Source organism: Staurois parvus, unplaced genomic scaffold (genome assembly GCF_062004578.1).
Source record: "Staurois parvus isolate SC_StPar_1 unplaced genomic scaffold, SC_StPar_1.0 ptg000011l, whole genome shotgun sequence".
Lineage (NCBI taxonomy): Eukaryota > Metazoa > Chordata > Amphibia > Anura > Ranidae > Staurois > Staurois parvus.
The window spans coordinates 8,832,234-8,847,861 of NW_028317807.1; positions in this window are offsets into that span (position 1 = coordinate 8,832,234).

Genomic DNA, 15,628 nt, shown 5'->3' on the forward strand with positions numbered 1-15,628 from the left:
TACTTACTGCTGCCACTTGAGGTTCAACTCTGCTAATCACCAGTTTAGATTGGCTCTCCAATGAACCTCCGAACAAGCAAAGTCCAGACTGGACTTGGGTTTGAACCAAACAGGCAGTTCATCCCTATTGAAGCTGTACCCTCACTACCTGTCCTGTGACCCTTCAGGTCTGGTTTTCAAAGGGGATCCCATTGCTTTTTACTTTAAAAAATCCCTGCCCCTTTATATACATTCTGGGAGATCGGCTGACTGGGCCAGTCATTTCTCCTGCTCCTGGCATCTGGGAATGATGCTTTATTGTAAAAATTACCCAAGAAACAAAGGGTCCAAGACCAACACATTTCATAGGCATTACACTCATGAATGGGTATTTTTAATCATTCAAATCTATTTAATCTCCACTTTGAGTGGCTCAGTTTTCTGCACTCCTTAGCAAACAACAAAAACAGAGAATAAGTGTCAATTGATTTGAACATACGTAATTCCACCTAAAAAGCAAGTGAAAAACATAATGCATGTGATATTTTATTAAACTGTTCTATGAGTTAAAACTTGTAGTAAAATGAAAACATTGTTCACTATTGTAAAATTTAGCAAATTATGTACTTTATTCAATACTAAACTAGTTAGACTTGTGATCTATATGTGTCAGTAAAATGGAAAATGAAATGTAAAAAATAAACTGTGGTATTTTCACTTGTACAATATATCCCTGTACTGAGAAGCCAGAGTTCACATTAACATGTAGACACACATCCTGGAATTTAGCGGTGTGTTTGCATATGTGTGATGGGAACTGGTACTGTTATGCTTGGCTGCCAGACAATCATTCCCTGCCTTGTTCAACCACTCCAGTGATAAAAAATACTGTGTATTGTCACCACATAGTGATAAAATGTTCTTTAAAAAGGATACAGTGATGAAAATAAGTCACCATGTTGGTGTCAGTGGGTGTAAAATAAGCTCCATCCTTGGTGTCAGAGGGAATTAAATAAGCCCTAACACTGGTGTTAGAGGGACAAAATAGGTCCAATTGTTGGTGTGAAATGGAAATAAATAAGGCTTATCATTGGTGTCAATGTGATAAAATAAGCTGCATTGTTGGTGTCAGAGGGAATTAAATACGCCCTGTCATTGGTGTTGATGTGATCAAATCAACTCCATGGTTGGTGTTAGTAGGATAAAGGAAAGTTTTATCTGGGGTGTTGGTGTGAGCAAAATAAGCCCCATACAATAGATATCAGTGAGTGCAAAATAAACCCTATCAAGGTGTTAATTTTTTGGGGGGAGACTGGGTTTCCTCTTTAAGCTAGCCATAGATGGGAAAGATCATTCATTCCAAAATCAAAATGTTAATAGCAATTAAATCTTTCAAATGACAAATTAATGTTCTGTGAATATTCGTACAATTTTTCCTATCACTTTTCTTTAAAAAAAGACAATTTCTTTTACACAAAATTGTCACTTAAATGATATATTGCTCACACATGCCATGAGTACAGGTGAAACTCGAAAAATTAGAATATCGTGCAAAAGTTCGTTTATTTCAGTAATGCAACTTAAAAGGTGAAATATATGAGATAGACTCATTACATGCAAAGCAAGATAGTTCAAGCCGTGATTTGTCATAATTGTGATGATTATGGCTTACAGCTCATGAAAACCCCAAATCCACAATCTCGGAAAATTAGAATATTACATGCAATCAATAAAACAAGGATTGTACTCATCCAAAAGAGTAATAAGGAAAAACTCCCTGTCCTGATACTATCAGTAGACGCAGAGAAAGCTTTTCACAGAGTAGATTGGGACATTATGTTCGGTATGCTGGAAGAACTAGGAATTGGCCCCAAAATGAGAGAATGGATAGGAAAACTATACAGTTGACCGTCAGCAGCAGTAAAGGTCAATGGTTCATTGTCGGGGTTCTTCAGGATGTATAATGAGACAAGACAAGGATGTCCACTTTCGCTGTTATTTGTTCTGTCTCTGGAACCTCTCTTGGCAATGATTAGGAATACTACAAACAAGAGGGGAATAATGATAGTGGAGACGGAACATAAGGTAGCAGTGTATGCTGATGATATGTCATTTTATGTGGTTAATCCCAGACTGACATTACCCAATGTGATGAAAATAATGAAATATTATGGAGAGCTGTCAACTTTGAAAATCAATCAGGTAAAAATAGAAATTTTAAATATCAGTGTTTCGACAACAGAAAAGGAAGCCCTGTATAGAGAATTCCCTTTCCAATGGAGGGAAAAAAACTAAAGTATTTGGGAATAAAATAAACCCCCTCCTCAAATAATTTGTATAAAATAAACTACATCCCATTAATAAATGAAATCAAGGAGGAATTAAGGAGATTAGCGATCGGACCTATATTTTTTGGACGAATAAACTTGGTAAAAATGGTAATTGGTAAAATGGAAAATTTTATATAAATTCCATATACTACCTATACAGCTGCCGGGAATATATTTTAAGATCGATAAATTAATATTGAGATTTATCTGGAAGAATAAAAGAGCGAGAATAAGTTATGAAGTAATATGTAGAGACAAGGAGAGTGGAAGTGTCAGGGATCGCGGCTACAAATGGCTCCGTGCATGCGCAGAGCGCCGATCCATTCTAGCCAGCGGACACCAGGACCTGGACGGCGGCGGCCGCGCATGCGCACTCACGATCGCTCGCCTGGCACCAATAGCAGGGCGCACTATTTAAACCTGCCCTGCACCTAAACACATTGCCATATGGTCTTATTCCTGTGTTCCTGTATTCTGTTGTTGAAGATTCATTGCTGACCTGCCTGGACCTGACCTCTGCTGACTTCTCCTGCTCTGACCCCTGGCTAAGTTTGACCTCCCTTTTGGATACCCCTACCTGATCTGAACTACTGGTACCGACCCCGGCGAGTGACCTGACTATTCTTCTGCCTGCTGCCTTGTACTACGCTGACCTCTCTGTTACCGACCTGGCCTGTCTGACCACGCTCATTCGTCCATCCATCGGGCACGGATCCAGCCATCCCTGCTTCCGCCTTCTGCCTCTTCACGTCAGGCTCTCCACCTGCACAGACCCCCGGTGGATTCCTCTACCGCAGACGGGTGTACTCAGAGGCCGCGACCTGGTTCCAGTCTGCTCCAAGTCCATCCCCACCATCAGGGGCCCTGGTGAACAAGCAGGCTGGGGTTTAGACTCCGCGCTCTGGGGAATCCAGTCCTGTGGGCTGCTAGAGGTACCGCCAGGCAGTTGCTAACAGGAAGACTAAACGTATTTTTGACTGACAATGCACTATGGAAATGCTGGGTAGATATAGAAAACACATTAAGCGGGACACAATTGAATAAGATGGTAAGGCTACCACACCAGTATCATAAAATGGCAGAGAGCACAAGCACTTACACATGAAATGTAATTAGAGTTTGGGATATAATTCACAAGCAAAAGGGGTAGGAGTTTAATTCTATATTGATGCCATGTGCGGCCTCTTTTTTTTCCCACCAGGGAAAGAAAATCTCAGGTAAATGGATAAAAAAAAAAACCGAGATGCACAGTTAAGACATATTGAAAGGAGAAGAAATATGCTCCTTTCAGGAGCTAAAAAATAAAAAGGAGTTGTTCTCAAGTTAGACGAGTGGTGTTATTTTCAATTAAGACATTTTTTGTAGTAACACTCCCTAAGCCCCTTAAGACGGTGGCGGATTTTAACCCATGTGAACAATTGTTCAGTAGAAGAAGGATACGAAAACAGGGTACTTCTTGAATTTATAAAATCCTCACTGGTATACCCCCCCGGGTATATGATAAATTGGGAAAGAGATTTGGGAATTGCACTAGATGAGTAGCAGAGAAAAAAAAAAAAGAAAGAAATTCTGGCAAAAACAAGAACCAAAGATAGAGGACTGGATAGCTAGAGTGGATTATGTATATAGGATGGAGGAAGATAAAATTAAGAGATTGCGTAAAATGGGAGGTGTATAGAAAAGCATATAATGGAAGAGAGGAAGGAGGAAGTTGAGAAAGAAAAAAGAGAGAAGAGAACATTGAGGAAGACAAGGCTGGGGGGGGGAGAGAATTGTGTAAATGGTAATGTTTTGTATATTTGAAAAATGATTTATTGATGTTAAATTGAAATATTGAAAATTAATAAAATATTTACAAAAAACAAGCAATGGAGGTGACATTTTACCTGACGAGTGGAGCTCCATTCTGCAGCCAGACTATTGTAAACATTAGTAATTGCTATGGGAGCAGCTTGCAGTGGCCATTTTGTTGTAGTCCAACCACACTAGCAGATTGGGCACCATATTGAAGTAGTCCAAATGCCAAACACAATGTATTCCTCCCCCTCCAGCGACTAATACAGGAACAGAGCAGCAGGTGCAATTTTCTTAAAGTCTGGTGAGATAACATTGGGGTACTAATGAACATTTCCCTTTATTACAGATCACAAACAAACAATCTAGTCCTCCATCACTGCAGACAATGGGGTTGATTTACTAAGAATAGGGTGCAGCAATAGATGTTAGACACCAAACTTCACCTAACTGAAACAATTAAGACCTTGTCTTGGTGAACGGAAAAGCATCTTCACATACGCAAATTACTTTTCGTAAATGTCAAATCAGCATGTTTACATAATAGGAAATGCTAAACTTGGTCCCTAGAGGGCGTCAGAGCACAGGATTGAGCGAAGATTGTGTGTGTGGTATAAAAAGAAACAATTGGCAGTTCATATGTTTGGCTTCTTTTGATGCCAATTCTATTAACTCTTATTTTGTAGGTTTTTTTACATGTTCTGCAAACAAATGCATTTTTTAATGAATGTTACAGAGTGTTGCACAGCATTTTCTAAAGTTAAATATATAAAAATAACAGTTATATCTCAGTTATATGAAATAATTTGTAATGTCCAATTTTAGTTTTTTTTATATCTGCTTCTAATTATATATCTTAATTCTTGAATAATTGCACTATGGAATCTGCAGTAAGGTCAGCATCATGGCTTAACGGTTAGCACTTCTGTCTAGCACTAAATGCATGGAGTTAGCATTTTCTGCCTGTGTGGGTTTTCCTCCCACACTTCAAAGACATGCTGGTAGGTTTGGCTCCTGTCTAAATTGTCCCTAGAATATGAATGTGCGTTCAGGACTTTAGATTCTAAGCTCCTTGAAGGCAGGACCTGATGTGAATGTACACTATATATGTAAAACCACTGTGTAAATTGACAGTGCTATATAACTTCCTGAACTAATTTTGTAGGGCACACCTCTTCCACCCCTCTTTCCTGGCTTGCAGGACTGTATGCTCAGATAAGGATGTGTTAGTGATTTTGGCGGGAAGGGTTCCCCTTCAAATCATGAGTTATCTTATTTGACAAATCATTTTTGTCTAATTTGAATTTTTTTTATAATATCTACTTAATTATATCTTAATTCTTAAATCATGGTACTACTATATATTCTACTTAATGTTAACGGCAGCATAGTGGCTTAGTGGTTAGCACTTCTGCCTAGCAACACTAGGGTCATCATCATCAAATCCCAACCATGGCACCATGTACCTTCAGTTTGCATGTTCTCCCTTTGCCTGTTCTCCCCAATAACATTAAGAATACCAAACATCCTACTAATACTGACTCTACTGAGCCTACCTCTACTAGCAATATTGATAACAGGAGGAATGATGGCTCTAATATAAATATTACCAATGAAAACAATTTTTAACAGGAAAGGGCTGCGAACAAACAATCTTTTGCAGCCCAAGCAGACAGAACGCCTATAGTAAGCAGCCAACAAAAGAAAGACTAAGCGAACATAAAGAGGAAAGAGGAGGAAAGAGATATCAAAAGAGGAAGGAAAATACCTTAACCTCCTCCTCTTCCACCATTAAGATATGTAATTTATCGAACTCAACCTTTTTTGCATATAGAGTTAGACCTCCTCAAAAAGGATCTTAACTTTACACCTCCCAATCCCCCCAATCTGTTCGAACTTTTTATAGATCTAAATAAGTTCGTTAGAAATCTAACGGTAAAAAGATACTTTTTATTAAAAGATAAAAGCACCTCAAACATGGAGGCTAATCACAGGATCCTCATCTACAATCTCATGTGATAATTCACTTGAAACATCAGCATTAGAAATATTAGTCTGTACACAGAAGGTCAAATGTTGGACTATGAAATGGATGAAGTGATTTTATCTGAGAGGGCAATGGCATCTCAACATGAGGTCCTACACAATGGTTTTAAACCCAAATCTACCTTTTACCCACATTGGGTCAAATGCCATTTTATTCCCACTTTTTATTAATCAGTCCTGATTGAATTTAGGAAAACTTGTAAAGTAAATACACTTAAACAAAATGACTTTCACATGACTCGCTCTCTGACCCCCCGCAAGATTTTAAAAAACAGAAAGGATGTAGTCATCAGAAAAGCAGACAAGGGGGGAGGATTAGTCATTCAAGATCGTGAGGTTTACATTGCAGAAGCTTTGAGACTTCTGAACGATAGAGACACATATGAAGTCAGTGGGAACACTGACCCAATAGTACATTATCATAAAGAACTTAAAGTACTACTTGACAACGCATTGACTGAATAAATACTCAACAAAGATGAATTCCTGTTTCTAAACATCAAACATCCAGCTACCCCCTTTTTTTAATCATTCACAAGGATTAGGATAATCCTCCTGGTAGACCCATCATTGTAGGCCTTACTGGCAACTTGGGCGCGTACATAGATTTTTTTTCTTAAAGAAATCGTAGTGAATCTCCCATCGTATGTCAAGGATTCTAATCATATTCTTGAAATACTAGCCAATTACACATGGCAAGATGGATACAGATGGTTATCTCTAGATGTGGTGTCACTCTATACTTCCATTAAACGTGAATTTGGACTCAGAGCCATACAATACTTTCTAGCAAAAGATCTAGCATTCCACCACACACAAGCTAAATTTTTATTTTCCTGTATTGAATTTGCCCTTAAACAATCATTTTTCATTTTTAGACACCCACTATAGACAGATGCAAGGCATAGCTATGGGAGCAAGGTTTGCTTTAAGTTATGCTTATCTTTTTATGGGGTATTGGGAAAATCATTTTATTTGTACAAATAATCCATAAAGCAAAAATCTAATTTTATATGCGTGCTATATTGATGATATTTTAATTATTTGGAATGGTTCGGATGTGCAGCTATTAGGGTTTCTGGATCATTGTGGAAAAAACCCTTTTGGAATTTCCTTTACTCATGTGGTAGACGAGAACAAATTAGTATTTTTAGATCTCGAATTGAGACATGGTAATGGTAGTCAAATCCACTCGAATTGAGACATGGTAATGATGGTCAAATCCACTCTATAATGCACTTTAAACCCACTGCAGACAACTCTTACTTACATGCAAGGAGTCACCATCACCCTCAGTGGATTAAAAATGTCCCATACAGAAAATTTTGCAGGTTGATCTGCACATGCACTTTGAAGGAGGATTATATCGAACAAAGTTCAATTCTTAAAAACAAATTTAAGGAAAAAGGGATATGAGCATAACCTTGAGACAGCATTTAATAAATATTTATTTATTTATGGTAACCCTCCAACCGATCAGACCGTACCAAACATAAAATCTGATTGCGATAACACCACCGGTGGTCTAACCGAAGTACGGTTCTGTACTAGATATAATAGATCCTGGGCAATCAAACAGATTGTCTCCAAAAATTGGAATATTCTCAGGAGTGACCCTACTTTAAGCGATTCACTTCCAGACAGGCAGTGTTTTATCTTTAGAAAACCAAGAGATCTTAGAAGCATATTAGCCCCTAGTAGGCTCCGTAAGACCACTACTCTTCCTATATCTGTTTCAGGTGCATGGGCTGGCCTTTTCAACCAAAAAGGCAACTATAGATTTAGGATATTTTTAATTCATGTTTAATATAGACTTAGGTATCCATCCTTATGTTGACTTTATTCCCCACGCAGTATTTGGAATAAATTAATTTTTAATTAATGACATCTTCATTATAATAATGCCATTTTACGTTCTTATTAGTATCTTTTTTCCTTTATCCTTTTCCATTTGTGATCATATGATTTTTTTTTTTATCTATGCTCTGTATGCTAGGTATGTTACTATGTATTACTGTTACTACTTATTGTAACATATATATTGTGACACATTTAGCCCCAACCCCCCCCCCCCAAATGAGGCCATCCTATTCGTAAGGGCAGGCCCTGCTATAGAGCAACACTATATTGAGGGGTGACTTATCTCTTTGTGACTAGCTCTGAGGGACCCCCCCTTCGAAACGAGTCAGCTTGACCAAGAGTTTATCTCCCTCCCGGATGGAACTCGCATGTATCTTCTAACCCTGTGTTGGTTTTGGATGTTATGCCTTTTTTTTACTGCTACTCTTGTGAGTATAATTTATCAATAAATTCATAAACTGAGGAGAATACTGAGGTAATGCTCAAGGTTTTTGCGCTCTTTTCTTTTGTTCTCTACTACAGTCTATATCAAGCTTCCCTGGCTTCATGTTAGAGTTGCACAACCTTTGATCAGTGTTGGATGAACATTATCATTTTATTTGATTGGCCTTCCTCTGATCTGTGCTCCTGAGCACAGGAGGTGGTGGATGTGTGTCAATTATCCAATCCTATACGCCAAAAAGAGATGGATGGGGATCTGCTCCCTATCCATCCAGTGGATCGGATCAGATGACAATCAGGTGGAAACAGACAGGTGGTCTGTTTCCATCCGACCGTCCCATTGAATCAGTAGGCAGTGTCTGTGTCCGTTTTGCAGCATCAGAACAGGCAGAGGCCATCATCTACAAAAGGGATAACAGGCGCATGGTGTGGCAGTCCATGTATGTTTGATGAGTTCCAAATGGGCAGGGGTAAAGGTAGTCCAGTAGGCACTAAGGGCAAACTGCGTAGGAGCAAAGCATAACTCTGCAGAATGGAAACAGAGAAACACAGCGCCTCTAAGTGTGTACTGTGAAGGTATGTAATAGAAAGATAAGTAGTAACTCACATATTAGAATTTAAAAACAGGCTCATGGGTAAGAGGGTGAGACTTCTATAGCCAGATGTTGTTGTGAGTCTGATCCAGAGAGGACATCGACTGAGTCCGTCAGCAGGTGGTGCTGTGCATGTGCAACATAGATGGTAAGCCTGGTGGAATCTCCAAGGTGTCTGCCAGCAGATGGTGCTGTACATATGCAGCATAGATGGTGAAGCCTGGCAGAGTCTCCAAGATGTCCGGGATCAGCACATGTGGCGTCTGACGTCATCAAAATGTGACGCGTTTCTGAGCATGTGAAGGACAAGATGAGTCCAGGTGCGCTCTTTCATCAGGCAGGGAGGAGCTGGGGGTGAATGAGCCTTTTGTAGAGCAAGGGGCGGATGATGGACAGGACCAGGGGCGGGGAAAGAAGGAGGATACTGTCACAGAGCACCAGACAAGCTGTCTGTGAACAGGAAGATTAATGACACTGGTGGATGGAAAATTTACTTACATAAACATATCATAAAACGTGGGTTTACAATAAAAGCAAGATCAGCACAATATAACAGGAATTAAATAGTGAATGTTAAAATTATGAGACACTTAGAGGTAATGTTAAAAAGCATGGCATTAGGGAAAAAAAATCTGAATTAAAAAAAAAAAAAAAAAATTACACACACACATATATATATATAAAATACATCGGTATTAGAATATATATATGTGTGCATATATACCCAACCCATATAAAAAGGACAGAATGGACAATTGGTAGAGGTTAACCCTGCATAGGAAAATAGTTTTGGTATAGGTTCCTAGCATGGAAAGGAAATTAGTGAATGTCAAAAGGGGCAAAGGGTGATAAGTGAATTGTATAGTTTATGGTAGCCACAGCAATACAATGGATATGTGACAACCATACATAGATAAGAGGGCATGCTGTAAGGGAGGTGCATGCATATATGGTTAGGTCAAAGGACAGGTTAATTTGGTATGTAATGATAGTGGGGTGATGATGCATGCATATATGGTTGTGTCAAAAAACAGGTTAATAAGGTCAGTGATAATAGTGTGGCAATGACCACCAGCATGACCGGAAGTAGTGTAAATGCATGTCTAACCGTCAGAGCCCAGGGGGGAGAATGAACAATAAAGTAGGATGACTCACATGGGTTAAAAATGCAGATGGTGGTTATAATATGGTGGCAATTTCCAACTCCTCATTGAGGCCAGTGGGGGGTAGGGTGTCAAGGGCATGTATCCAAAATGTCTCCCTATGGCAGAGTTTATGGAAACGCTCAGGGAGACAACGGGCATTACCTTGACCACCCAAACACGAATTCCCACTGTGGATTTGTTATGGGTATCCAAAAAATGGCGGGGGACACTGCGCTCATCCTTTCCACCTTCAATTAGGCGATGGTGTTCTCCAAACCTGCAACGCAGGGTACGTGTGGTAGTCCCACATACGAGAGACCACAGGGACAACTAAGGCAGTAGACAACGAATGTGGATGAGCAATTGCAGAATTCAGTGAACTTGTAATATTTTCCTTTGTGTTGAAAGCCTTTTTGGCCATGTTGGATAAATTGGCATGTATTACAGCAAGCTTTACGACATTGGAACATGCCCATGATGGGGGTGGAAAATAGAGAGGGTACATGCCAGGGCTGAACAGATTTTAATTTGCTGGGGGCTACTTTGTTCTTTAGACTGGGGGCTTTTTTGTATGTGATGATGGGTTTGGGGGAATAACATCTCTTAAATGGGGATTTTGTAGCAAGATGTTCCAATGTTTTCTGAAAACGTTTCTCATTTTTTGGTGTCTCCCATGGAATCTGGTGGTGAATCTGACTGTATGGTGGGGGTCCTCAGTAGATCTATTAGTATTGGGCTTACCAGACAGGTAGGAAGCATATGCTTCTACCAATTTGTTAGGATACCCTTTTTCAGCAAATTTTTTCTTGAGGGTGACACTGAGTTCTTTGTAATCTGTTAATTTGGTGCAGTTATGGCAGAGGTGACAGAATTGACTTTTTGGAATATCGTTTATCCAGGTGGGGTAGTGACAACTCTAATAATGAAGATAGGAGTTTCCTGAGGTGGGTTTGGTGTAGTTTTTGGTAATGATCTGACCATTGTTGTGACTAAGTTCTAGGTCTAAAAATGAAAGATGGTCTTGGTTTCTTTCGGATGTAAATTGTAGACCAAAGGGATTGTCTCACCCTCTTACCCATGAGCCTGTTTTTAAATTCTAAGATGTGAGTTACTACTTATCTTTCTATTAAATACCTTCACAGTAAACACAGAGGTGCTATGTTTCTAGAGACCCATCATCTGCCTGCTCAGCAGAGATCAGTGAAGAGATCCCCCGCTGAGCAGGCAGATCATGCTGACGGATCCACCCAGTTTGAAAGGGTCCTTAATGGTACATTCCACTTGAGGAAAAAAAAAAAAGAAGGTTTATTGATCTAATAAAATAGTTTTGTGTCATATGGAGGATAAAATGGAAGAATTCAGGAAAATATGGAGTAGTTGATTAGACTTTAAAACATCTAAAAGATTCTTAGAATGAGTATGGAGCTCAGAGGGGAAACGTCTGGAGAGAACCGGATGGAGAGCTTGAAAGCATGAGAGAGAAGGAGACCTAGAAATTGATAGACAAGTCTATAAGGAGTAAGAATTGAATTAAGATCTGGACAGGGATTTTTGGTAGGGGGGACAGTGGGAGGAAGGATAGGGGTGGAGGATATGATGTTGTAAGAGAGATTTTATGAACCTGTGAATGCAATTTATTTTGGGTGGTTATATTTTTATACTGGAAAAATGTAACAAAGATAAAAATCATATAGTGAATTCAGTGTATAGCTAGTCACCCTGAGGTCATCACAGAGGACAAGGGGGCACTCTGGACGAAAAGAAAAGTAATCTCCAAACACGGAAAGGTTTTTTTCAGTGAGAGCAGTGAAAATGTGGAATAGACTCCCTAGAGAGTTGGTTCTTGCCAGCTTAGTGGACTTCTTTAAAAAAGGCCTGGATTCTTTCTTGGGTACGTAGTATTATAACTGGTTATTAACATTTATAGGTAAAGTTTATCCAGGGAATATCCGATTGCTACTCAGGGGATCAGGAATGAATTTTTTTCCCTGCAAGAGCAAATTGGATCATGCTTTGCTGAGTTTTTTGCCTTCCTCTGGATCAACTGTGGGTGTAGGATTATAACTTTTTTTTCTTAAATGGTTTAACTGGATGGATTTGTCTTTTCAGCCAGACTAATTATGTAACTATGTAAAAATAAAAAAAATTCATAATCTACATTTATTTTGACAGCAGAAACACTTGGGTACATTAATTTACTTGTGTAAAAACAAACTGTATTTATGATGCTACATTTTGCACAGCACTTTACAATAGGGTAGACACAATTTAACTTTCACAATGTACAGCAGAGAACAAAATAAGGCCAATATTAACCAGGCAACATATTTCACAACATTTACAACAGATCTCACCATTCCACCCACATCAATTTGTTAGGGGCAAGGTTCTCAAAAACAAAACTGGGTATAAAAAAAAAAAAACACAACAGTGCCAACACCCACCACCCCCCAGTAGTTCTCACACACATACTTCTGATTATGGTAAGCAGGAAGTTGTATTTCTTTCTACATTATTAAGCAAACTATATCAAACTATATCAAAGTTAGGAGTTGTAGATGTAGAACAATTGACATTAGTTAGTAACAAGGGTCAGCAGATGATTACAAACCATAAACACATGATCAGACTAGGAAAATACACACAAAATTGAAGCCATGTCCACAAAAAAACAACTTTTGATGGACAAATGCACAATTACATCAAACACACAAAACAAACCTCAAATATGAGGTGGTGGTCATTACACACAACATTCGCTCACCTCCACCAAGGACTGACTGCAAATATTTTGGCCTCTTCTCAGGCCAAGCAAACCCCCCCTACTGCAGTCCTTTAAATAACATAGGTTGTATTGTTGGCATGCCCAATGAAGGACACCCCCATTCAATCTGTCTCTTCATGGATGCCTGAAGTGATTGCACCTAATTAGCAGGCAAATGTGTTAGCCCTTGGCTATGTTCATCAATTCACAGAATGCAGGCCAAAGATATAAATCCATTAGCATGCACAGAAAAAAAGCAACAGTTATCTAAGCATATGTACCTGTGCAGTGTACAACAGATAATGTGAAATGTCCAAGCCCCTGGGCATTCTCAGTACTAAAAAAAATGCAAGTTGTAAGTCCTTGGGCGTGTGCAGGGTACAGAGCAGGGAATCTCATATTTGTGATGGCTGCTTCACCCAAATTGCTGACAAGCACATTTGTCTTCCAAAACACATGTCCAGTATTTCACATCTGTTCCAATGGCTCTAGTTCCCCCCAGTGCAGCGTGTTCTTGTGCAGCCCACCAAATTAGAACACGATGAATGTGTTCTGCATGAAACAACAGTGGGACCTGACCAGACCAGACACCTCCTCAATGCACTGACATGCATTATTGCCTGCAAACTCTGTGGGTTAAGAGACAGCACCTGCTGGCATCATAACAACCAGCGACTCATCCCTGCTGTCAGCAGTGATTCCCCAATGACAGCAGACTGAAAATATCCAACATGGACCAAAAGAGCATTGGCCCTTCAGTCTGTCATGGATTCAAAGGGGAACCCCCATGGCCAAAAAACAGAGAAAGAAAATGTGTGGCTTCCTCCCCAAAATCACTAACACATCCAGATCTGAGCATATAGTTCTGCAGGACAGAAAAGGGGGGGGGGGCGAAAGAGGAAGCACCCCTCCCCACCACACACTTTTTATTTGTAATGTCAGCAATTTTGTTTACATTATTTTAAACCCATCTAAAATATACCAGATTGCAAAAAACACATATAAAAACATGCATTTTTATTAGTTCAGGTACTTTTATAGTGCCGTCACTTTACATAGCGCTTTACATATATATTGTCCATTCACATCAGGTTCTGCCTTCAAGGAGCTTACAATCTAAAGTCCTGAACTTACATTCATATACTAGGGACAATTTAGACAGGAGCCAAAACAATGTCCAGCATGTCTTTGGAGTGTGGAAGGAAACCCAAAAAGGCAAAACAAGCAAACTCCATGCATTTAGTGCTGTGGTTGGGATTCAAACCAGCAACACTAGTGTTGCTAGGCAGACGTGCTAACTACTAAGCCACAATGCTGACGATAGGAGTGTCTAGAATATATAGTACTACCATGATTCAAGAATTAAGATACATAATTATAAGTAAATATTATAAGAACATTCGGATTAGACATTAAAAATGATTAGTCATATAACAAGATATACGTAACTGTAATTTTTAGATATATATTTACCATTAGAAAATAGTATGCATTACTCTGTAACATGCATTTGTTTGAAAAACATGTAAAAAACACTACAAAATAGGAAAGAGAATTAATCACTTCCCGTCTGGCCCATGAACATAAACGGCCGGACGGGAGTAGTGCAGGAGCAGGTTGCCGTTCATAAATGGAGCCCACATTTTCAAGCACTCCCTGGGAGGACACAGCATAACACCGATTACTGTACGGGACCTCTGAGTGAGGTCTCGATCATGTGATCACTGATTGGCCAATCAGTGATCACATGAATAGTAGTAAGCAAGATGTCACTTCTGACATCATTGCTTACTACTAGTGAAATCTGTGAATGATCACAGAGGTCACATGGTACAGGGCTCACAACAGCCTTGTACCATATGACAAGCTGTGACCAATCACAGCTCTTACAGTATTTCTCAATGGGTGCAAGAACGCAGCCAAAGATAAGGAGAAATGATTGCTTTTACAGCCTTTATGGGTGTAAAAGCAATCAGTGTAAATAAAGAAAAACAAAATCTTCATCACCCACCACAAGTAGTACAGTGTCACTATGGTGACACTGTACTGCTAGGGTGACAGTATGTTAAAAAAAAAAAAACATACAAAATATAAAAAAAAAAAAAAGATCTTTGTAAAATTATAATTTTTGGTTATAAACTAATCTGGGTTATTTTTTTTTACTAAAAAGATATACATTTTGGCCAAGATTGATGAAGAAAGATTATGTATTTGCAAAATGTTATAAGAAAAACACTTTTTTTCAACATTTTTGGACTTTTTTATTTATATAGCAAAAAATAAAAAATAAAAATCCCAGTGGTGAATAAATACCACCAAAATAAAGTTTTATCTGTGTCAAAAAAATGCTAAAAAAATTCATATGGGTACAGTGTTGCATGATTGTGCAATTGTCATTCAAAGTGTGATAGCACTGAAAGCTGAAAATTGGCCTGGACAGAAAGGGGGTAAAAGTGTCTGCACTGGAACTGGTTAATAGAATTACCATAAAAAGAAAGCCAAACAACAAAACTCAACTGCCAATTGCTTCTTTTTTACACACACAAAGAAATGGAATTTTGGCTTAATCCTGTGCCTATGCCCTCTAGGGACCAAGTTTAGCATTGCCTATTATGTAAAAGTGACTATGCCAATTTGACATTTACTAAAAGGCATTTTCCTAACTGAAGTCGCCTT